Raw genomic sequence first — 26,575 nt, forward strand, 5'->3', positions numbered from 1 at the left:
TTTGACTGTTTAAAATATGTCGGAGGCAGATTGTTGGACGCGTCAAGATCTTTAATGAGATAACGCCCATGTCATAACTGATGTGATCTCTGCGTTATGAACAAACGAACCGTCAACATATACAGTGGATTAAGTTTAACTAAGACGGACATTTTTTATCTCATTTACTATCCTTATTTAATTTTGCTTGTTATTAATTAATATGGTAACACAGAACATAATATAGAGAATAAATTATTAACAAAAATTTGAAATAAAGATTCGATAGAGTATATTTTATTTTTATTTCTATTTAAATTTCATTATAAATGTAATATCCCAGTCCTAACCAAGGAAATACAACGTTGTTACATAGGACAACAAATAAACTTATTATTATCAGTGATAAAAGTTGACTGTATAATGTATATATTTCGTATTAAGTATGATTCAATATAGCAATGTGATGCTATTGTAAAAATTAATAATGTAGTATAATATTACAAACTAATGCATTAAGGAATCTACAAGTATAAGGTCTAGTCTTCTGCAGTTGCTATAACTCTTGCAGGGCGCCACATGTTAACTGCCCATCACTATAACATCTAGAATTAGCTATATATGTGACATGCAATAAATGAATATGAATATGAAAAAGATCGAAAAAGACAAGAAAAAATTCCTTCGATCTAACTGACTAAACCAGCGTCTGTTGCCACACACCGGGGCCATTGTACAATTGCCCCGATGCAGTATTCACACAATAATTATATTTTTTTTAAAAACACAATAAAACAACTTTAAACATTTGTGGAATTATATATATTTGCCAAGTTTTATATAAAACGGTTAACGGAAAGTGGTTGAAATCCAATAAACCTGGTTTATCCCCTAATTTGCTACCCTTAAAGGTGGAAAATTTTCTTCAAATTTAAATGAGACCAATACTGAGACTCTTTCCAACAAAAAATGTGTCGAGAGATCTCGTGACATAAGCACAAAAACATGCAGTCGAATTATTGAGAACCTCTTCCTTTTTTTGAAGTCGGCTAAAATATATGAATATCATGAAAGCAAAAATATTTAATAAAATAAATAAAACTTTTAAATGAATTATAAACTATTTGATGACTACTAATTACTACCACAGAAGAAAAAACTAAAGAGACAACAAAATAAAAAATTAAAATGTAGAGAAAGAATTCACAAAAGAAAATAAAAACATATCACAAAAGCTTAAACATCATAGTGTCTGTTTTTTTCAAACAAACCAACATTTCGGGCCCTTGGGCACAGGTCATGGCGGACTGAACGAAACGTTGGTTCGTTTGAAAAAGAAATAAACGCATCTGCTGAAAAACTAGTTTCATTTCCACTAGCAGATTCAAAAAAATGCTGTGAAAAATCATTGATACTTGCTCTGTTTTGTTAAAATTGTGTGTAGATATAAAATTAGGCTTTTTTTTATAATAACAAGTGTTAGGACGATCAAGTCGTGCGCCTGGTGGTAAGCGACATGCCAGTCCATAACGTTGCAGTGCTATAAATCGCAAAGATCTGAGGAGTGGACCACTGCGCCCGTCACCCGGAGACATGAATTGACAAGTCCCATGTGCCTGTAATTTCACCAGCACCCTTCTTACCCTTCAAAACTGTAATACAGTAACGTTCACGTTATTGCTTCCAGGGGGACGAACTCGTTCACAAGGTGCTCGACTGCTAATAAGGACACACATTTTTCGAATTAGACTTCCAATTAAAATCTTTCAATTTATCTGATTCTATATTATTTACCATTGACTTACAAATAAATGGACGACGGGTCTAATACAAAAACCACGAAAAAAATGTCCCAAGTCAACCTATTGGAAATTTAAATTGTAATGTTATCGCAGTATCGCGCTGTCAGTAGAACAAATGAAGACTAAAGCGGAGTTTGGTGCTCTGTATACGATTTTAGCGCCTTACAAGTGCGGACACTTTTTAGCGCGGACCCGACGTCCATATATAATAATAATAATAATAATAACGCTCACACTCAACATAGCCCCGCACTAGGGAAACCCTGTGTCGCGGGTGCCATGGACACACACATAGACAACCACAGATTTGGGTGTAATTTGTGGTTGTCTATGTGTAACTCACGAGAGAAATAAATGTAGGCCATACAAATATTTCTCCCGGCCCGGGAATCGAACCTGGGACCTCTGCGTGGCAGTCCGGCATGGTAACCGTTCGGCCACGGAGGCAGTAATAAAAAGTATAATTGTAAGTCAATGTTATTTACAATGTAATATACAACTACAACTTGTGAATATAAGAATTCAGTCAACCGTGACCATGGGACCTGTAAAGGACCCGAAACGTCGGTTTGTTTGAAAAAACAAATATACGCGATTTAAATCCGGAAAAATAGTTTCATTTCCTATGTGTAACAATCGCGAAAACCTAAGAAGTCGAAATATAAGAATTATAAGAAATATTAGAATAAACACAGTATTCCTTATATTTTTCTGTTGCCACTACAAACCATTTGTCTTTTTTCTCGTTCCCCATTAGTTTCGTAATTAATATCCCTTCTCTGCGCCTGCGCATCGAATCAATCATAATCACCAGTCGGATATATTTTAATTTCCGCGCTTAAAGGTTTATTTTTTATTCAATTAAATATTTTTGGCTTTTGATTTCTGATTGTATAAAAATATTTCTTTTTGAAAACAGACATATCTAATTGAATGCTGAAGCCAATTTGATTTGGTTTTTTTTAATGCAGTTTTCATCATTAACTAATAGCTCCTTACCATGCAGTAATGTGAGCATTACTGCATTTTTCCGGTTTTGAAGGGTAAGGGTGGTGGTGATATTACAGGCACATGGGACTTGTCAAGTTGTGTCTCAGAAATATATCTTTGCAATTTAAAGCTCTGAGTGGCACTGCAACTGTTATGGAAAGCCTTGTCGCTTACAACCAGATTCACGACTCGATCATCCTGTCACTTAGTGTCATTTAAAAAAAAGAACAAAATTAGTAGATTACTTTTTGTACCTAAATATTAGAATTATAAAATTTCATGTACCTGTACATAATTTGTTTCATAATTATAGTTAGAATCCACTTTACTATACTTTTGACATGAAATATCATCTTGATTGTGGCTTTCTTATATCAAATGTACGAATTATCAATCAAATAGAGTCTACATATATACGATTTATTGACCTCGGTGGCCTAACAGTGAAAGATATGGGCGCTAGATGAGGAGGTACCGGAATCTATTCCTGGTAATACTAATATGGCATACGAACTTTTCTAACTTTAGTACTGCTAGACTAGTTTACTTTAGTTACTTCCATAGTAATAATATACTACAGAATTTTCATGTGACATACAAACCATATTTGTGTTGCAAAAACGAGCGATTCGTTCTGTGTACCGTTTACGTTCTCGGGTTTCTCTCAAAGAAAAATTTAAGGAGACTGGTATCATGACTGTGGCATCACAGTACATTTACTCAAATATTTTGTATGCCCGTAAAAATATACATAATTTCAATAAGAAAGAAGGCATCCGAATTCATTAAGGCCAAACTCATGGTATCACGATTTCGTTTAGCCAAGGTAAATGGTTCCTTTATGTGGAACGTTAAACGTTTTTACAAAATGATTCCGAAGCATATATTAAGATTATAATTTCCTAAGTTTTAAAACTTACATTGAAAGTATTTTAATTGAATTGTTATATTACAAAATTGAAGACTACGTGTTAGATAAAGATGTATAGAAAGATAACATGGCTCTAGTTCCACACAAACTTGATTCAAAGTGTATTTATTTCATACCATTTAAGTTTATTTGAAAAGAGTTTTTTTGCTTGTTTTTCTCAGGGAATTCAGCGTAGTCAACGAGCAGTAGCTTAAATGTAACGTTTTCAAGTGTAAATTTATTTTACCTATGGAATAAATGATGACTTTGACCATTGACTTACAATTATATGGACGTCCGGTCCGCGCTAAAAAGCGTCCGAACTTATAGGGCGTTAAAATCGTATACAGAGCGTCATTCACGCTTTAGTCTTCGTTGGTTCGACTGACAGCGAAGCAAGCAAAATTAGACAGTACTGCGATGACAGTACAATTTAAATTCAACGTTTTAGCTTTTTCATATTCCTTTACATGTCACTACGTTTAAATAGGTTGACTTGGGACATTTTTTTCGTGGTTTGTGTTTTAGACCCGTCGTCCATTTATTTGTAAGTCAATGACTTTGACATTGATTTTGAAATTGACTTCGACTTTGACTAAATTGGTCCTCGGTACACACACTCAACATTACCCCGCACTAGGGAAACCCTGTGTCGCGGGTGCCATGGACACATATATACATAGACAACCAAAAATTACACCCAAACTCACGAGAGAAATAAATGTAGGCCATACAAATATTTCTCCCGGCCCGGGAATCGAACCTGGGACCTCTACGTGGCAGACCGGCATGGTAACCGTTCGGCCACGGAGGCAGTTATCGGCAGTATTCTAGAGTTTTTTTTCGTTCTAGAGTGGAGATTACATTAACTCTACCTATTAGTTCTGAATTACGATATCTATAATAGCAAATTAACAGGAAAAATATACAAAGTGTTATCTAAAAATCTTCACCCGTAATGATTCATTATTACTCGAAAAACGTCAAGTAAAGTCATTCATCACAAACTGACGGACAAACTGATGGCTATATATTTTAATTAAGCATGATTCATATTGATCGGTTTGGGAAATATTCGTTATAAGATTGTACAATGGAATAGAAACAGTCTTTATTGTGCACAAGAACTAAGCACAGAGACAAACAAATGACAATGCACACCAGGCGGCCTACTAAGAACTACCATTGTTGCAAAGGTTTGGCGATTCTAATACAGTTCACCTTTTATTACATGCATCTCATTGTACATTGGAAATGCAATGAGTAGCAGTAGAGCTCTTGGAGAACTTACCTATTTCTGCCACCAAGCAGTAATGTGAGCTATTGTATATATATATAAATTTTTGAAATGAATTTTGAATTTGAATTTGTGAGCATTACTGCGTTCGGATGTGTTAAAGTTACTGCTGTACAGGCTTAAGGGACTTGTCGACTTATGTCTCAGAGTGACAGGCGCAGTAGCAGTGTCTTTGCGATTATTATTAGACTATTCATAGCTCTGAGTGGCGTTGCAACTGCTATGGACAGGCGTGTCGCTTAACATCAGGCGCACGTCATTATGTTGTCTTAAAAAAAATGAATTTGTTTTTGTGGATTTAAATCGCGCTTATATTTGTTTTCAGTTTGGACTTGAAACATTTAGGTTTGGAAAAACGACTAGACGCAATTGAGTACAGGAAATATAATAGTTTACTTTCTATTACCTTTCTATACTTTTGTCACTACGTTCTGTTCTTTAATCGACTTCAAAAATGGAAGAGGTTTTCAATACGACTGTATTTTTTTTTGTATGGGACGTTACGTTATTACACCGGCAGTTGGCAACCGATTTTGATGATTCTTTTTTATTGGAAAGCGGGTACCTATTTGTCCCATTTAGTAGAAAATATTATATTAATCTGATTTTGCGCACTTTCCGGTAACCGATTTCAATAAAACATGGCAAATAGATGTAATTCCAACAACTTTTGGAGATTCAAACCATAATATCACAGTACTCGCTCAATCACATAGTCGTACATTTATCTCTTAACGGGATAACATTTACTAATAATGTTAATAGTTAAAATAGCCTATACATATAATAGTTAAATTAAACGTTGCTGTCGCTGCGTTGCGTACAACGAGCCAAACTGCGCTACTAATTACCTTCACCCGGTGTCCACCGACATATTAATCAATGGACCGCAGATTTGGAATGCCGTTTTTGTTATATTGTTATTACAAAACCAAGTTACCGCATTATTAAAATGATGACCGGTGAAAAATACTCGAAAATTAATGCACGCGAATGTTCAAATAAAATTCTTACTTACTTCGTACTTACTTACACAACTTATGTCTCAGGGTGACGGGCGCAAGGGTAGTGCCCCTCAGATCTTTGCAATTTAAAGCTCTTAATGACACTGTAACTGTTATAGATAGGCATGTAGCTTACCATCCCGCGCGCTTTTTCGTCCCGTCCGCGTCCCTTGGTGTTGTAAAAAAAATCTGTTAACATCATTGACTTACAAATAAATGGACGACGGGTCTAATACAAAAACCACAAAAAAAATGTCCCAAGTCAACCTATTCGAAATTTAAATTGTAATGTCATCGCAGTATCGCGCTGTCAGTAGAACAAATGAAGACTAAAGCGGAGTTTGGCGCTCTGTATACGATTTTAGCGCCTTACAAGTGCGGACACTTTTTAGCGCGGACCCGACGTCCATATAATTGTAAGTCAATGGTTAACATAGTTAGTTATGTATTATTGTTATAGTGATGGGAAGAACGAATGTTTTCCCAAGATTGTCTACTCCTTGCCAAAAATAGGAAAAAAAGTAATGCTCTCCAACTTTTTTTTAACCGACTTCAAAAAAAGGAGGAGGTTCTCAATTTGAATGATTTTGATTGACACTAAGGAAACACGTACATAGACAAACACAAATTACATCCAAACTCGCGAGAGAAATAAATGTAGGCCATACGAATATTTCTCTTGACCCGGGAATCGAACTTCAGACCACTGCGTGGCAGACCGGCATGGTAACCGGTGGCAGCTATTCCAAAAATACATTACCCGGATATTTCAAATCAATATTTAATAAATATTTTTGCTGGAAATAATCTAACAACAATTTTAAACTCTTCATTAACGATATTATTATACAAACACTCCAATTAATTTTAAATCTCTCGAGATATTAAGTTAAGAAAACTAATTTAAAATATTATAAGATAAAACTTGAACTAATCTCAGGCTATCACGTCAACTGGGAATTTTGATTGATGCTTTTAAAAGATGAACTTTTGACCGGCTAAAATAAATGATCACGACTTCTTTATAGGAGAAATATGGCGCAGTTGCTATTAATAGACGACGTGTGAACGAGGCATTGTAGAATCTTTAGTAGACTCGTAATCATAGTTTTAATAACAATATTAATTTGTTAACATAATGTTTTACTACAATGAATTTCATAAATTTTTTTGTGAAAATGCTCCACTAGATTGTTATTGATACAAAGTTCGAATACAAAGAAAACTTCCTTCCTTCGATTTGACTCGACACGAAGTTCTTTGTGTTCGTTACAGATCTTTGTATAGGTTCGAAATGGCTTTTTCATACAATTCAATAATTTAAATTTATTCTTTTTATGATACCAAGTGACTGGACAAAGAAGTCTTGTGCCTGGTAGTAAGCGACACGCCTGTCCATAGCAGTTGCACACTTAGAGCTTTGTATCGCAAAGATAATATAATAATAACAATAACGCACACACTCAACATAGCTCCGCACTAGGGAAACCCTGAGTCGCGGGTGCCATGGACATACATATAGACAACCACAAATTACACCCAAACTCATAAGAGAAATAAATGTAGGCCATACAAATATTTCTTCCGGTCCGGGAATCGCACCTGGGACCGTTCGGCCACGGAGGCAGTCGTTTAGATAGTTAGATAGAAAGAAAGAAGCAGTACCACTGTGCCTGTCACCCTGAGACGTGAATTGACCAGTACCATGGACCTGTAATTTCACCAGCGCACAGCTTACTTTCGAAAAGCCGAGTGCAGTAATTCTCACATTATTGCTTGACGGCAGAAATAGGTAGCGCAGCAGAACTTCCTTGGACGAACTCTTTCACAAGGAACTACTGCTTTTAAGATATGATGGATATCAATTTTATTGTGAAAATAATCCATTTACTTACTTACTTCGGTGGCGCAGTGACCCAAAGTGGGTCTTGGCACTTTGGTTCCTTCCCCTTCCAGCCATTAGCACCGAAGTCCTTGAGATCTTTCTGGATTTCATCGCTCCAGCGGTACATGAGACGTCCTACTGGTCCTTTTGGTTGTCCCAAATTAGCCGTCTTCGCGGCACGATCTTCTCCCATTCTCTCCATGTGTCCGAGTCATAGGAGTCGGCTGCTTTAGTTTCTCCCACAATATTGGGCCCGGACATCAAATCTTCAATCTGAAGGTTTTTCTTTGCCATCCAGCTCCCATCCATAGTTATCATCATTGATACAAAGATTAAGAAGAAAGAAAAATTTCTTCAATTCGAATGAGCTCGAACTTATTTTGAGCTACAGATCAATTCGAATTTCTTTATGTGTTTGTTACAGATCTTTTGTGATTGGAACGGCTTTCTATAATCAATAAATATTATCATTACCATATTATAGTTACTATATCACATAAAGAGGGTCTCATGAAAGTCGAAACCGCGAAACGCCGGAAGTATCTCGATCTGGTGCACGATATCACTGACATATACGATGTGGCCTTCACTGAAATATTCCCAATTCTTTTGTCTGTTAATTCCAGCAAGCCTCGTTAACAAGTTGAGGCGTTTGGATTTCTAAGGCCTGTCACTTCCAGCACAAATATAGAAAGCAGTATCGGTCGACGCGGCATGTATCGTTCGCTGGTTCTTGAAACCTATTGAGTCCCTGGCCCTGGCTGACTGTGGTATATTAATAACAATAATAATAACATTTTATATATTTTCAGTCAACATACAACGTTAATTACGCAATAAAATGCTTACATAACTTTGTGCTTTATATTGTACCTTATTTGTTAGAAAATAGTACCAGAAGTAGGCAGGCATATTGTATTACCAGTTGCCCGGTCCCACTCCGAGAATTATACTAAATTAGATTAAACTTTTAATTTCACATTAATAACTTAAAACGGATTTACAGTTGGCCTTAAGATCACAACGCAATTGCGACCTTAAGGCCTTCTTACCTTCGCAAAAGTCTATATCACTTTGCATCAGTTAAAACAACTCACCGTAATATCTTGACGTACGTTTTTCATAATAATGACAAAAATGAGAAGCCATTCATTGTTTAATTTTCTTGATATTTAAGCCGCTTGGTCTCATTTTGTTTGTAAAAAATGTATGAATTTGTCTTACTGCGCCGAAAGTTATTTATTCTGTGACCTACACAGATCTTGACTCATTTATTTCTTGGAACTCATTTTGAGATTCAAAGCCCATATTCATTAAAATTTTTGCATGCCAGCAAGACGTTTAATTTTCGTATATTTTTTCTGATGTCTCAGTTTGATATTTTAATAACATTTTAAACCCACAAATTAAGGTGAATTATAAGTACGTATATTTTTAAGATATAAAATTTTGAAAGAAATGTAAGAAACTATTTGGCCTTCTTGTTATAACTAATAGATTGGTATTAGAGATATTGGTTTCAAAAAGTTTTATTGTCACCTAAAAGAATGTACATTACCAGTGTAATTTTGCTTAACAATGAAATCTGAAACTAAACAAGATATTAAAAACCCGATTAAAAGTAAAAGTAAAATGCAGCCAAAAAGCTTGATATCCTTTCAAAGGTGAGGCGTTACACCGGGCCAATTACTTCAGCTGTACCAAGCACAAGTCCGGTCGTGTATGGAGTAGGGAAGAGCGAGGCTGAACGTTCCGATTTTCAAATAAGTTGAAGTTTTATACTAATAACGCACATACTCAACACAACCCCGAACTAAAAATGAAGGATTTGTGTTTCAACATATGGAAATATTGAATAAATGTTTATCGCTTTTTGTAATAGTATAGTCACTTCTACTAATATCTCAATAGTCTTTTTCATAGACACATAGCCACACTTCCGTCGTCGCCGGAGTAACTAAATGGCTACCGAGAATGAGATCATCACCTGACGCTTTAACGACGTGCTTCACATGTATTGCTATATATTTTTCTTGCAAAATTATTGCTGTGAGAACAACTTACGCCGGCAACTACCAGCCCCGGTCTCCCCTACTGCTGCCACCTATGGGATGGCTCTGCTACATATCAACTGGCCACTTTGGATTCAATCAACAAGCGTGGCAAGAGGCATATAGGTGACCTGGAATTAGTAAAGGCGAAGCTGCAGAGCCTTGAACACTGCCCTAAAGTTGCCTGCTTATCGATATTCTACAGGATATATCACGGAGAGTGTACGAAGGAATTACAAGAATTAATTCCGCCTTCCCCTTTCCACCGGCGAACCAGACGTAGGCTGAGGTTTTACCCTATGTTGTGGATGTTCCAAGGATTCGCACAAAGCGTTTCGTTTCCATATTTATATGGCGAACGGCTATGAAGTCGAATTCCCTGCCTGCAGACTTGTTCCCTGAACGTTATAACTTGGACCTTTTCAATGCGATAGTGAATAGGCATTATTTAGGTGTGCATGCTTCGTCGTCGACTTCATCGTGACTTTCTATCAGGTGAGATGGAAGTCAAATGCTCATGTTGACGTTATGAAAGCGCAGCGAGTGAAGTTTTCGTGGCATCAAATGAAACTTCACAATTTTTGAGCAGAATTATTCGGCCGTTCCTCTATTGATATCAAATTTGAAACTAGCATAAATTACAATTAATACCGGTCATGATAAAGTCCGAAATCGAAATTTCGATCTGTGACCTGACATAAATGGTGTCAATGCCCACCATGTTAAGACTAAAAAAAAACTCACACACTCAACTTAGCCCCGCACTAGGAAAATCCTGTGTCGCGGGTGCCATGGACACAGACATAAATAACTACAAATTACACTCAAACACACGAAAGAAATAAATGAACGAATGACGTGCAACTAGCGTTTCTATTGGTATCAGTCCATAGACAACATAAATTAATGCTTACTGTGCAAAAATGAAAATCATAGTCATTGAAATAACAAAGTAATAACGTTGAATCCCGCTCCTGTGCAATTTAGTTTTGGTGCAGTTACGCGCTTTTTACCAATAAATACTACATACGCGGATTTGTACTACCCCGATGATTTTCCAATAACATCTCAACCTATGCTTTCTTAAAAATAATCGAGACCCGTCGAAAACCATAAAACGGAACCTCGAAATTCCAACATAAATGAAACAAGAAGTCACTCACACAACACGCAGTTTTGTATAAAAAGAGTCCTTAGTCCGCAAGACGAATAAACGTACATTTTTTCTCTTCCACAAATTTGATTGCATTAAGTTCTGTAGTCCGTTTGTTTGGAAACAAGAGGGATTAGCATTCATTTGCTGGCTCGTCTCATTTACGAAAGCATTGGCAATAGAAAAAACGTTACAAGAGTTTGAATTTTCGTTAGCGAAACATCTGGTAATTTTCGTTTATTAAGGAAATTTTCCGGGTTATGAGTGTATTAATCTGTTGTTATTTGTGAATAAAATACACTGAATTGTGTGTATCATTCTCTATAATCTTGCGCTTGTCTCGCCATCTACGACCTGCGACTTTAACGATGTCAACGTGCTACATGCCATTGCACATTTCTGTGACCACTTCTGAATCACCATTTGGTTGTCGATTGACTCTGTTTGTCATCACCTAGTTTGAAATCAAACTGATTGTTCCTTTAATAAAAGGGAATACACGTCATTTTGCTCCAAAATAAAAGCAGGAAAGTAGATTATCCGCTCACGCGATACATGCAGCCGTAGACGCATACCACACCTAGAGGTGCCGGTGACGATTTTATACCGATTTATCGGATATCAAAGTTATAATAGGTAAAAGAACTAATATTAATTGCTATTTCGTTAACTACTCTAGCAAACCATACAGTTTTTAATACCTGGGTCTGTCATTTAAAAAATAAACAACTTCAAAAATACGTCACGACAATCGTGTGTGTTATTATTTGGGCTGGTGATTTCGGTGTTTATTTATTGAAAACATACCGTAAGTAGCGTTTTTTAAGTTTACCCTGAATATAAATGTTTATAATCTATACTTTAAGGAGTAATTTCATGGTAAACGTTAGAACCACTCAAACGGAATATTATCATATTTATCCAAGTACACCAAAAATTTCATTAGTGCTTTTTAAGTGCAGGATTTGCGGTGTGTTACTACATTTTATTTGAGATGTTTTTGTTAGTAGTACGAAGGGTATTTATTTAGCAATGCAGAATAATAATTTTTATTTATAAAAACTTGTATTTAAACTGAATACTTTACTAATTTGCGAAACCAAATAGTCGCCATTTTACGGTAGGAGGAGCGCATCGCGTGAGCGGCTAGGGTCCAAAAGCCCCTATTTTTTGTACAGATTCAAGAGCTGATGATGTTGGAAATCAAACAACTTTTCTTACTTTTTTATTACCATCTTAGTACCAATATTGTCACAATACAAATATTAAGCGAGCGTTTAACATTATGTGCTACTTAATGGTACACCAATGGTAATAGGGGAAAGCACAACAAGGAACGAATGTAAATTTTATCATTAGGTGTAAGTATCGACATATACGACACTTGTATGGAACTGTTACAAGGTCTTTGATATAAAGAGTAAACTCGCTCCTCTGAGCAACTCTCTTAGCACCATCTTTAGAGTTCACTAAAGCCTAAACGTCTTCGGCCTACGCGGAATTGAAAACAAAACGACGGAGAAGGAATAAGAGTAATGCTTATTGGGAACGGAATGAATTTGCTTTAAACAGCTTTCGGAAATAAATTTCAGTAGCCGTATTTTATTTAATCGAAAATCTAGAAAGACAAAGTTTTAGACGTCTGACCTTTCACCCGTACTTTCATCATTTATTTACGGTTGACAAAAGGTTTATCATTACAGTTATTTACAGTCTCATCAGTAAGGTTAAAAATCAGCACTTTAACATTAGATTTTTTATATAGATCTAATTATTTTCAATATAGTAGATCATTATTGACCCACGCTAGACTAGAGGCTTAAGCGTTCCTCAAGGAGCGATACTGAGTCCTTTTTTATCTAGCTTGCACTGTGTTTGTCAAAAAGATTCCTGTAAAAATAATAAATATGCCAGATAACCACAACAATTGCCTGGTTTCTACTGGAGAAACTTATTCCCTGTACTATGAGCATCAAAGCAACGGAATTCGGGAATACACAGACCAAAATCAGTTTAGAAAAGTTCGTTTGCTAAATTGTTTCTACCGGGACCTCTTCATTCAGTGTCCACAGTGCAAACCTTTGGGCCACAGAAGTCGTCGTAATCGTGTTACAAGATTACCGGTTGTTTCGTATACAAGGCATCAACTCATTGCATATAAGTTACATCATCGGATGTTTTCTCCACAAAACGTGTGTAATGATACTTAAAAATCGCGTGATGACTTATTTCTCACGAAATTTTATACATTACAAAGAAGTTATAGCCCAAAGATACAGTGCAAGCGAAGAGTGGCGAAGCGGCGGTTATAGTTCTGACCTTGAGAATTAGAAGTAGAAATTTAATGCTCGCATTGATCAAGGAACAAACGGTAATTGCAACATATTATACGATATTCTACTGCTGTACACGATGTCTAAGGAGACTTTGACATAAACAGGAAATGAAGACTAGACTAGAATTTCTATCCCTAACCCGTTTTCAACTTACTAAAATTAAGTTGTTATAAGTTTACGAAGAAATATTTCGTTTTTGTTCTGTTTTTTGAGATAACAAGTCATACGCCTGGTGTTGTTAAATGACATGCCTGTTCATAGCAGTTGTCGTATTTCTCAGAGCTTTAAATCGCACAGTGCCACTGCGTATGTCACCCTGAGACATACGTTAATAAGTCTCATGTGGTTGCAATTTTACCAGCACCCTTACCCTTAAAAACAGTAATGCTATTGTTGTTATTGTTGTGTTGTTTATATTCAAATGAAAGATAGACGTAAAGATATCTCATATATACTTCAGAAGAAGTACTTCATCTTCTCATAATCTCTTATCGAAGATTTTGACTTTCGAAGCTGCTATTAACCAAGAGTTAGTTACTGCAGCCGAAACAGTTCTGCAGAATTTTCATATGGTAATTAATTAACTTTAAGACAGTAAATCATTAGCATCGCTAACACTGCGTCTCAAGACGGAATAATAACAAGTTTACAAAAACCCAGTTCTGTGAAGTAATTGAAGAAGTTCCATAACAATCAGAGACCACGGTTAAGTACACGCCTTAAGTAGACATTGAGTTAAATTGCGGTGTGGACGATGTAATGATATAGTAATTTCAATACCACGGTAGTGGAGTTGAACTTCGATTAATTTTTGGTTACGGTCGTTGTATAATTTTATGTTTCTGGTTTTGTGGTAAAATTAATAAAAGCAATACACGTTATAGTACAATTGGTCGTTAAAAACAGTTGCATGTAAACAAATAATGCAACCTTTGTTTGCATTGATGAATAGTCTCTTATTATAGAGAACTTGCTGTCTATTTTATCGGCCATCCGCCCTCCAACGGACAAGTCCAGCCATCTGCTACTGAAGCTAGAGAACAGTGACCAGCAACGTCTGGATGCGGGTAGCACAGAACCGAGAGAATTGGCTTGCACAAGAGGAGGTTTAAAGGTTGCGTTTACACGAAAGCACGCGTTTCCTATTACTATCATCAGCTTACGCTAATATTATTTTATTTCTAATAATAGAAATAATGGGAAACTAGCAGTGACTACCCTGTGGTAGCTTCCTCGGTAGGTTCTCCGTTGAAAAGTCGACGGTTCGATTCCCTATGGCAATATATACATTTATTGTGAATGTTTATTAGCTATACCTCATGCTAACGGGGAAAGTAAATATCGTATTGAAACTCGCATGTCGAAGAAGGTTCACATCCTTTGGACGAGATTTGGATGAGAGCAATGCTCTCAGTCAACACCAAACTCTGTCCTTAGATAATATCCGGGTCCAACAGTGGAACACTTACAGGTTGGTGATGAACTTTGAAGTATTAAAAGTTCATGCTGTATCAAATCCATCTGGATTTAACCAGGCTTAATAAAATAAAAAGCAACCAAAAAGAAAGCCGCAGTAAAGTGCTCTCCCTTTCCGTAGACACAGGTGATGCGCAGGCGCAACCGACAAGCTCACCTGTCGTAACGTCTTCACAAGACCTTTTTGTTCTTACTGCAAATGTCTCGGAACAGATGGTGTTGTTTACGACTCTGATTTGTCCATAAAATAAATTGATACTGTATAATAATTTTTGTTGTTTTTTTTTGTTGAACGATCTTTTTGAATAGCTCTTAATATTCTGAAAGGGATTTTAATGGCACGGGGAATAACAAATGACAAGACAGTAATAATACAAGATTATAAACGCAATTTCGGCAAATTTGATCACGAAGGCTTTTAAAACTTGATGTGATATGCATAGGTTTTTCAATATATACTTTTTTTATAACATCAAACGACGGGACGAACAAGTCGTGCACGCGGTAGTAAGCGACACGCCTGTCCATAGGAGTTACAGTGCCACTCAGAGCTTTAAATCACAAAGATCTGACACTGCCACTGTGCCTGTCACCTTGAGACATATGATGACAACTCCCACGTGCCTGTAATTTCACCAACACCCTTATACAATACAAAACAGGCACGCAGTAAGGTTCACATTACGGCTTGGCAGCAGATATAGGCAAGGTGGCAGTACTTCCCTGGACGAACTCTTCACAAGGAGCTCTACTGCTACTAAAATCTATATCTATTGCGATATTGCTACTAAAGATAATGTACATAATTTAGAAAAGCTGTTTAAAAGATCCACAACGAGCAATTAGATAAATTCATAAGATCTGCTGGTTCAATCCGTAGCTCAGTTGATAAGAGCGATAGCCACGTTGAGGCAACGTTGGTTCTAGTCCAGTCTAATCGAATGAATTTTTCTTCGTGTTTGTACGACCTTTAATTAATAATAATTTAAAATCATCATTTCCTAAGTTTAAAACTTAAATTAAAAGTATTTTAATTGAAAAGGCATACTTATTACAAAACTAAAGACGTGTTAGATGAAGATGTATGGAAAGATTATATTATTGATTAAATTCCACTCAAATTTGATTCAAATTACGTTCCATAAAGTTTAAGTTTATTTGATAAGGGCAAGCCCTAGAATTTCTTGCTTGTGCACACGGAAGTCATCGGTGAAGGAGCAATAGCTTAAAAAATGACGTTTTCAAGTAGGTATAAATTTATTTTATCTACGGAATTTGATTATTTGACTTTAACTACAAGTGCTGCCACCAGGCGCACAACTTGCTCGTCCCGTCCCTAGGTATCATAAAAAGCTATCTAAACCCCTCCCCCTTAGAAGAAAGCCGTGCCTAGTAGTGAGAGGTGTAATGGATTGTCAATGAGGCGTTACTATTTTCTTCATTTCCGTAGGATAATGAAAGCGACTGTCATAAAAAAATCGAAAACAAATAACTACAGAATTTTAGAATGCAACAAACTTTTAGCAGTTTTACAAATTCTATCCCATCGTCAGGTTTCCGAACGAGCTTATTTAGCTCACATTTTTTGCCTCCAGCCCAAACTCATGCATTTATGTATGAGACGTACAAATTGACGAGTGGCCGGCTCAAACTGGTATTTACCGGTTATTCTGTCGCGTGGAAATTATACACTTTACTTTGTTAACACGCTATATATACCAGATATATAGTCTGAAATAAAAAGAAGCACTTTTTACGTTTAGAAATTTGACATGTTCTCTAATTCTATGGTTTCAGATAGGAACTCGATTAGAATGTGTCTTATGTGGCAGTAAAATAATAAATTTTGACATCTGTTCTTTTCAAATATTTTAATAATAACAAAATGACTTAGTCACTCAAAGTGACACAAAGAACATATAGCTGATGTCAAACACCGTCGCGTAAACAAGTCTGCAGTCTGCGAGCATGTCATGGATAAACCTACATATTCAATGAAATTTGACAAACCCCAGGTCCTTGCAAAAGAAGTCCGTTATCTACCCAGGATGCTGCGAGAGGCCATTGAAATTAAAAAACATACTAATTTCAACAGGGAAGATGGTTTCTCCGTACCACCAGTTTGGGATCCAGTATTTCCTCTAATGAAAAATCCCAAACAGACATAAGACTGCAGTACTAATTAATATGTTTTCGTCATTGACTTACAATTATATGGACGTCGGGTCCGCGCTAAAAAGTGTCCGCACTTGTAAGGCGCTAAAATCGTATACAGAGCGCCAAACTCCGCTTTAGTCTTCATTTGTTCGACTGACAGCGCGATACTGCGATGATATTACAATTTAAATTTCGAATAGGTTGACTTGGGACATTTTTTTCGTGGTTTTTGTATTAGACCCGTCGTCCATTTATTTGTAAGTCAATGGTTTTCGTTTATTCTAAATTCTGTTAATAATTAATAATAAGTTGAACTTAATAAAAATTCATTCAATAAAATAATTTGTAAAACTTAATGTAGCGTAAATTGGAATGTTTTCTTTGTAAAATTAAAAATAAGGTATTTAATTAATAACTATTGTAACTATAGTGAAAAAATGGGGTGGTTTGCATCAATATTAGACACAACTGGTTGAAGACTGTACCACCTCAGTCAACCGTGACGTCAACGTCAAACGTCGGTTTGTTTGAAAAAACAAATATACGCGAATTAAATCCGGAAAAATAGTTTCATTTCCTTTTTCGTTTTTTTATGATACCAAGTGGCGGGACGACCAAGTCGTGCGCCTTGCGGTAAGCGACAGGCCTGTCCATAACAGGTGCAGTGTCGCTTAGAGCTTTAAATCGCAAAGATATGAGAGACACTGCCACTGCGCCCATCACCCTGAGACATAAGTTAAAAAGTCTCATGTGCCTGTAATATCACCAGCAGTCTTCAAAACCTAAACGCGGTAATGCTCACATTAACGGCTGTAAGGTGGCAGTACTTCCCTGGACAAAGCTAGCTTTACTTCTACTAAAAGTAAAGATAAAAATGTTACTGGTAAATATAAAGAAGCAAGTTTATCACACGTGAGTAGCATTTTGCTACCGGTATAGCGAATTGTATACGTCAACACGACACCTGCATCGGACGGCGGCAACGCTGCGACAATGATAGATAGTGAGCTGTTTGAATAATGTGCCCCCATCTCTGCTTATAGAAGAAAAATATGCAGTGGAACAAGTTTGCGGATGATTAAACTGATATAACCATAATACATAGCCTACCTAAAAGGTAGTGTCCCATTTATTCATGTTAAGCCGTTAAGATTTTATTGTGAAATAGAATAAAGATAATTATCGTTATACGTTCAATTGTTGGGCACGGGTTTGCTCCAAGAAGAGGGTTTGAATTAAATGTACGCAAGCTAGAAATTTACCCCACGGAATCGAACCGATGACCTCTCAATCGAAAAGCAAATATTCTCCCATTGGAATACCATAGTTATTTCTCTCACCGCAATATTTAATAAATATAGTAACAGACAATAGTGATGTGAGATGAAAAGGTGTGTAGCTCAGTTGTTATTTATTATCAAGGTGAATTCATTCAAGGCCTATACAGTACCCCATCACTACGACTTGGTCACCACTTGTCGCATAACGATCGGCCTCCATGGATGATCAGCGGAATGCCTGACCACAAAGACTGACAGGAATTTAAAAAAGATCGAATTGCTTTTGTACAAAAGACGATGAGGGCAGGCCTGACTACCCTCTGACAAGAGCAAATGACTTGTTCCACCAAAATTTTCGAAACGAGAGGACGTGTTCATTGATCACCCTTATCAAAAACTCTTACTGTTTTTAAATCATTTGACATACGTATACGACTTAAGTGTATACGTCTTGGGGTAAGTGTCTGGACTGTCTATGGACTGTTTAGTAGTGAGTGTTTTTATACTGTTTATATATTTTTTTAACTTTATTATTTTTTGTTACAGCCTTTCCTTTTCGTTTTCTACTTGTTAATAAATTTATGTGGACCGAGATTTTTTGTTCTTTTCGCTAAGGCTAGTCGACAACGTGCGCATCCGGTTCATCCGTTCACACCAATATCTAGCACTTCCTAATGACAGGAGCGAGCGGGCCGCAGACACAACAACTAATCTTGCAATGCGAGTATCCAGCGCAACAAATTCCCGTACCGTTTCAAAACTATCGGCCTGCTTTTCGGCTGCTAATCGAAAACTTGTCAACCAAGAACTCATCAAAAACAAATTAATGAGGAAAATTACAAACATTTGTTATATTAAACGATTGTCTCTGGTTAGAGATTGCTTAATGACATTTCAGAGCGGTTACCATGACTGAACCAATCCGTGATCACGCTGCAGAACCGTTATGGAGCGTGAAGACGGATTGACTGGAAATCAGAAGAAAAGTAATTCGTCATACCGTGGCAAACCTGTAATTTGTGATAATGACTACGAAAGTTATACCTCATGTGTACAAATGTTTATTTACAAAGAACAAATACCCTTAGCTTTTGTTATTGTCTACTACCGATGAAATAAGGATAATATGTTATTTGAGTTACAGTACATTTACGAAAATGTTATTTACGAACATGTTAAGAAAAATAGTATTTTTTTTATTAAAAATAGTGACAGATATAATATTAACACTAGAAATAAAAATAACCTTGCTATTCTTGACTGTAGTCTTCACGAAGTCACAAATTCATTTAAGGGGCCAATTAATTCATATATAAGCTTCTATAATAAGATTGCAGTTCATATTGAAAATTTGCCATTTACTAAAATAGCTACTACGTACTTGGATGACAAGAATCCGTGGAAGTAATCCATTTAGCTCAATCTAAGAAGACGTTTAAATTAAATAATGTAAATATGAAATATATTCAAATGTATGTAATGCCCTAGAGTTTCTTGCTCATTCTTCTCATGGGAATCTGCTGTTACGAATGCACAGCAGAGTTTAAGTAATATGACGACTTCAAGTTTAATTTGCTTACCTATGAAATAAAGATGACTTAAATTTGGATTAGAAGTTTGACTTTGGTAGAAATCAAACTAAACGGCTAACTGGTCTTCGGTTATTTTTAAGTTCAAAACTCGGCAAACGTGGAAATATCGGGTACAAGCTTTTCTATTTTGAACGTACTTAGTTTAAACTTGTTCGACACAATTTTCGTTCTGGCTTTACAGGAATCAAATACAATATAACTGCCAGTTAGTTTGCAGTTTTGAGTTTTTACGTGATGTTAGTGTAAGCATTTTGATCTTTGAAATAATCAACCCTACATTGGTACTATGGCAGAAGACGCGGTGCATTTTGTTGGATGCTACGTGTATCAGTGCGTTTGCACCGTCCTACCTGAGTTACACCACCAAGGGGCCTACCATAAACTTTCCAAAAACAATCTTATTTCAATGTAAGCTTTATAGTAAGCTTATTATAATATTACTCATATTCGAACCATGACGAACCTGTCAACCAAGTAATGTATTATTGCAAAATTGATTGAAAGAACGAATGATTTCCCAATATTGTCTATTCCTTACTAAAAATAGGAAAGAGATAACGCTATGTGAACTATATAATGCCATTTCTTTCTTTTTTGATGTTTCGAACCGTCGTAGTATAATGTTTAAGTACTTAATGTTATTTACATTGAGAGGATTTTGACTGTTAAGAAAACAAAAGTATGTAATAATGAAATCTATTAAAATTACGTTGTTTTCAATTATTTTCCCGTATTTTCATGAAGAAAAATAAATAAAACAAGCTGAGTCTTGATAGTCACGTTGCGAATTCAACGAACAATAGTCTAGAGATATATGTAAATACATAAGTTCAACTTAACTTTTAATCATTACAAATCAATAATAAGACAATAAAACTGAAAATAATATAGTTTCCATTGCATCCGTGTAACTATTTTAAGATTGCCAAATTTGACATAAGAGCAATGTTACTTTAATGTTAAAGTCGCGTCATAATACGAACTGTTTGAATGAATAGTCACAAAGCTGCCAATAAAACATCATAGTTTTAACATTACAATAAGCTTACTTTAAGGCCGTTATGCTACGAAAAGTAAATGTAAGGTTGAAGTAATATTGTTTTAAGAGGTTGTGGTAGGTCTCCAGATCTGCCGGGTCGGCTGCAGAGTATGCGGCAAAATTGAAACATGCCAAGTACTGATGTACGATTTTATGCCAATTGCAGTGCAGACGCCAAAGAATCCATCAGAGAGTTGGATCGTCGGCTTAGAGATTGCGACTGTGGTCCACGCTCTGATCTTACTTGGTGCAACAAATTTCCTTGACCATTCAGCGATGTAATGCTGCCAGAGTTATTTTTATTTTTATTTTTAGTTAGAGACCTTTGAACCAGCTAAGATTCAGAGCGGTCTTTTTTCATTGTAATGGTTGGATAAAAAACGTTGCGGATTGACATATGTAATTTAGTTTTCGAATAAATAAATTTGAAAATTAAAACACCCTAAATTTAAAGTCACCGTCGTCAATATACGTCCCACTGCTGTGTATAGTTTGAATAGAATAGAAGAATAGAATCGTTTATTTCATGTTATCAATGTCACAATATTACAATTGGAAATACAATGTCAAGGGATAACTATGATCGTCAGTAATAAAATTATGATAATAATAATGAATATAAAATAAAGTAGTATAACTACTGCTTGTCGAATAAAATAAAATTAAAATTGTTTCAAAAGAAACTCATCGACACTGTACAATTCAATATCCAATAAAAGGTTTTTTAGTCGGGTACAAAACGTTGCATCGTTTCTAACACTTTTCAGGTCTGTGGGTAGATGTTCGTAGAATCGGGGACCTATTACCCGCGGATTTCTAGTTGCAAGTTCGGTACGGTGGGCAACGGATTTTAGTGTTCCCGCGTTTCGTAACGCTCGGCCTCCGCCCGTACGTCGCTCATAAGTAGCCAAGTTTTGACGCGCATAAACTATTATATCATAAATATATTGTGAGTACATGGTCATTATATTGTATTTCTTAAAAAGGTTTCTGCAGGTCTGACCCTTTTTTATGCCTACTCTTTACTATTTTATGAAGAATAAATACCCTAATCGACTCAGTTGAATTACCCCACAGTGTGATGCCATAAGACATCAACGAATGAAAATACGCATAATACGTCTGCCTCAATACCACATTGGAGACAAGAGGACGCAGTTTCCTCAGTGCGTATGCAGCACTTCCAAGTTTTTGACATAGAGTTTGTATATGTGACTTCCAGTTCAAATTTGAGTCTAGCGTTAAACCCAAGAATTTACAGGTGTTTGTCTTTGTCTTCAAGGTAGGAGATATCACAACCGCTTCCGTCATTATTCTTTTAAGGATGGAAGGGGTTGTGAACCTTCTAGTGTATGCGATATTATTAACTTAATAATTTAAGTTATAGGTACATGCCGCCACAGGGAGTTCAACCATCGATATCACTTGAGAAGCCACCCGTTTTGCCGCTAGTCTACCGCCGCACTCCGCACTAGATATTGTCATTATTTTCACTTTTAATTAACACATAACTGACAAAAAAATATAACCAACAAGTTCAAGTTCCAGTTTACAGACCATTCTAAAGAATGTAATTAGATTTTTGGTGAGTCTGGCGTGACCATATATCCAGTAAAAGGTCCGAGATGTTAGATTAAAAAAAACCTATAACCATAGTCCCAGGTCCATCGTCCACACAGGTCATCCAGTTAAAGGTATAAAATATTTAGAAATTAAACTATATTTTTTCGGAACACAAGCCGCTTTTACCATGGGACACGTAGAGGAACAGAAACATTTGTTTACTAAAAAACAAACATACGCGATGTTTCCATTTCCAAAGTATAGCAGTCGCAAAAGCTTAAGAAGTCGGAACGTTTAAAGTCTCTTTTTAAACTGATGTATAGAGTTAAGAGTTTAATGTAATGCATTAAAAGTTAATAGTTATCTGAAAGAATGTGTCGTGTGCATTTAACTCGTGGTATCAGAAATGTGTTACAACTGCGTTCTCATTATGTCTGCCGTGCTTACTTTGTCGACGTGCGGGTTCATCACGGCGAATATACTTTTGCTTTATTTAAAAGTAAGAATGAGGTCAGAAATTATTTATTGCACGTCATCGTGATCATCACCGTCATCCATCCATTATATATCTCATTGCTGGGCACGGGTCATTTGTAAGGAGAAATTTTAGGCCACTACACTGACTACTTTCAGAGGTTGTGAGGTTTTGTTACTTTTGCTCCCGTTTTGTTGGCACCCGATTGAAATAGATTCTATATCAATAGTTTTTTTTGCATTAAGTACTGTTGATTACTAAAATGTTTCAGAACTTATTAATTTATGTATGTATGATTGACATGTATCTATAAGTTTTGCGTGTACGCTGCGCCGGCACGCACCCTATTACAACCAGTAATAAATCAGCTGTTACTAAAGACGAACGTTTCATTTCCCGACACTTCATTGGCGAACGAGGATAAAACTACCTACGCGTGTGTAAAAATAAAAATATATAAAATGTCGTTTTTCGGAATATTGCCGGTTTTCGATTATAAAACTAGTGAGTGGGCCATATTTAAAAGCAAATTATTACAGTTTTTAAAAGTAAATAAAATCAAGGAAAACGAAAGTGCAATACTCATAACTCATTTAACGGACGAATCACATCGCTTACTTCGCAATTTAGCTTACCCTCAGGATATTGAGTCGTTACCATTTAGTGCGCTGACTAACTTACTCGACACGCATTTCAAGCCAAAAGAGTGTACCTTTGCGGATAAGGCAAAGTTCTTCGTGGCGACAAAGAGTCCGGATGAAAGCCTAGGAGAATGGGCGGCGCGACTACGAGGTCTAGCTAGTTATTGTGACTTTGGTGCTGCCCTGGAAACGAACTTGAGGGATCGTTTTGTTCTCGGCCTCGGCTCAGGTCCCGAGCGTGACAAATTATTCGAACAAAAGCCTTCATCGTTAACCTTGGCTCGCGCCCTGGAGATGGCTGAACAAGCGGCGTGTGCAAGAGAAGCTAAGGCAGTGGTTTTAAAGGAAGAACCAATATTTAGAGCACAATTCACGGGTGCTGCTACGGAGAAAAGCGGAAAAACAATTATATCGTAATTACCTGTACTTAGATATTTTTGTATGAATTGTTATTTAAAATGACTGATTATGAATGAAAAATTTAAACTTATTTTTATGAAAACAATTATTTAGATATTAGCCATTTAAACGCATATTTTCAATTTAGGATGCTTTATTTTTTTTTCAAATTGTAATTTATTTTTAATGACAAACAAATTATTAAAATAATTGCGACTTGTACTTATTTCATCAAATGCCACAAACGTTTTCTTACATTATGAATTTATTAAATAATAAATTTAGTAGGAGCATGTTTGTGTCTACCACTACATTTAATAAAAAATTGTTTTGAATTATATTTATCATAACTAACCTTTCTTTTTTCATAACTAACATAGTGTAAACCAAACGGTGGCAAAAACACCCGGGGGTATAAATAACGGACCCGTCGTGGTATTCTTACTGGTTTTTACTATTACCATTTTTAAAGTAAATTCAAAGTAAAAATTCGTCGCAGCAAGTGTTCACCTCGCGTGCAAGTCTCGGCGTACGCCTGCTCCCAGCCTTTACGCGTTGCACTGTACTTCTTAACCCACATAGAAGGCTGAAAGGTTCCATCAAAACCCTCTTATGCGATGACGTTCTGATGTTTCGTTTCAAGCTTGGGATAATGGAAATATAAAGACGAAGGCTCCACTGTCTAGAATAGGAATTACATAGAGTCGTATAAAGTTGAGAGCATATCTACGTTTGAAAGCTAACAGTTTCTAAGCGACACTTTAGGATGAAAATGAGGCACGCCGCATATATGCTATTAAGTAATAAATTTTGTGACTTTGATTGGTTAAATATGTAGTCTTTAGTAGCAATACAGCTCCTTGTGAAAGAGCTCGTCCAGGGCAGTACTGCCACCCTATTTCTGCATGAGAATTACTGCGTTCCAGTTTTGACGGGTGCTGGTGAAATTACAAGTACATGAGACTTCTCAACTTATAATAATAATAATAATAACGCACATACTCAACACAGCCCCGCACTAGGGAAACCCCGTGTAGCGGGTGTCATTGACACATACATATACAACCACAAATTACACCCAAACTCACGAGAGAAATAAATGTAGGCCATACAAATGTTTCTCCCGGGACCGCTGCGTGGCAGTCCGGTATGGTGACCGTACTGCCACGGAGGCAGTTACGTTTTTTTTATAATATGTGAAGTGACGGGACGAACTCAGAGCTTCAAATCGCTAAGATCTGAGGGGCATTGCCACTGCGCCCGTCACCCACCACCCAAGTTGACGAGTCCCACACACACAGGAACACAGTAATGTTAACATTACTGCTTTGCAGCAGAAATAGGTAAGGTGGCAGTATTTCCCTAGTAGAACTCTTTCACATGGAGCTGCTCTATGTCTCAGAGTGGACTCAGGTTTTTGCGATTGAAAGCTTTGAATGGTACTGAAACTGCTATAGACAGGCGTGTCGCTTATCGCCAGGCGCACAACTTGTTCCTTCCGTCGCTTGGTATATATGATAATTTTTTTTTGTTTTCTGAAAACATTCCGATTTAATATTTTCACAAACGCAAATTTTATTGGAGAGTACTCCATCTCGTTTTTTAAATTCAATATTTTCAACTGGAAAAAATAAGCTGGAAAGTATTACTGTGCGAGTCAAACAATGCGTTACACATTAGAGTGGTACCAATTTATAGCATAACAATTAAAAATTATGATACCAAGTGACAGAATGACCAAGCCGTGCGCCTGGCGATAAGCGACACGCCTGTCCATAGCAGTTGCAGGCCTACTCAGAGCTTTAAATCGCAAAAACCTGAGACCACTCTGAGACATAAGTTGAGAAGTCTCACGTACTCATAATTTCACCAGCACCGGAACATCAAAACCGGAACACAGTAATATGAACATTACTGCTTAGCGGCAGAAATAGGTAAGGTGGCAGTATTTCCTTGGACTCTGAACTCCAGGTCTACTAAAATGTCCTGTAATGGGACTTTATCTAAATTTAAGTAAGTACGTATCCACTTACTTCAACGAAAACGACTTTATTATTGTTATCGTCTGAATGTACAGACACCCACATATGCTCCTCAAAAGATCGCCAGGGTCCTATGCACATAGTATTAAAAATAAAAACATCTCGAGCACGAAGAGGGTGATCGGTCAACACGCCGCGATTGAGGTCGAGGGCTGTTCACTACAAGTAGCAATCGCGGGACCATCGCTGTCACTGTCGCTTCGTTTATCTTTTATCTTATACCTATCTTGAATAAAACGGAGATAGGGCATCAAGCGCACGTAAATTTTTTAGTTGATTTTAGTACCAGCAGAGCTCTTTATGAAAGAGCTCGTCCAGGCAAGTACTGCGTACCTTACGTATTTCTGCCGCCAAGCAACAATGAAATTACAGGCACATGGGACTTGTAAACTTATGTTTCAGAGAGACGGGGGATTTAAAGCTCTGAGTGGCACTGCAGCTGCTATGGACAGGCGTGTAGCTTACCATTAGGCGCACGACTTGTTAGTCCCGTCATTTGATTTA

The sequence above is a fragment of the Hyposmocoma kahamanoa genome, unplaced genomic scaffold, assembly GCF_003589595.1.
Source record: "Hyposmocoma kahamanoa isolate Upper Pololo Valley unplaced genomic scaffold, ASM358959v1 87, whole genome shotgun sequence".
NCBI classification, from domain to species: domain Eukaryota; kingdom Metazoa; phylum Arthropoda; class Insecta; order Lepidoptera; family Cosmopterigidae; genus Hyposmocoma; species Hyposmocoma kahamanoa.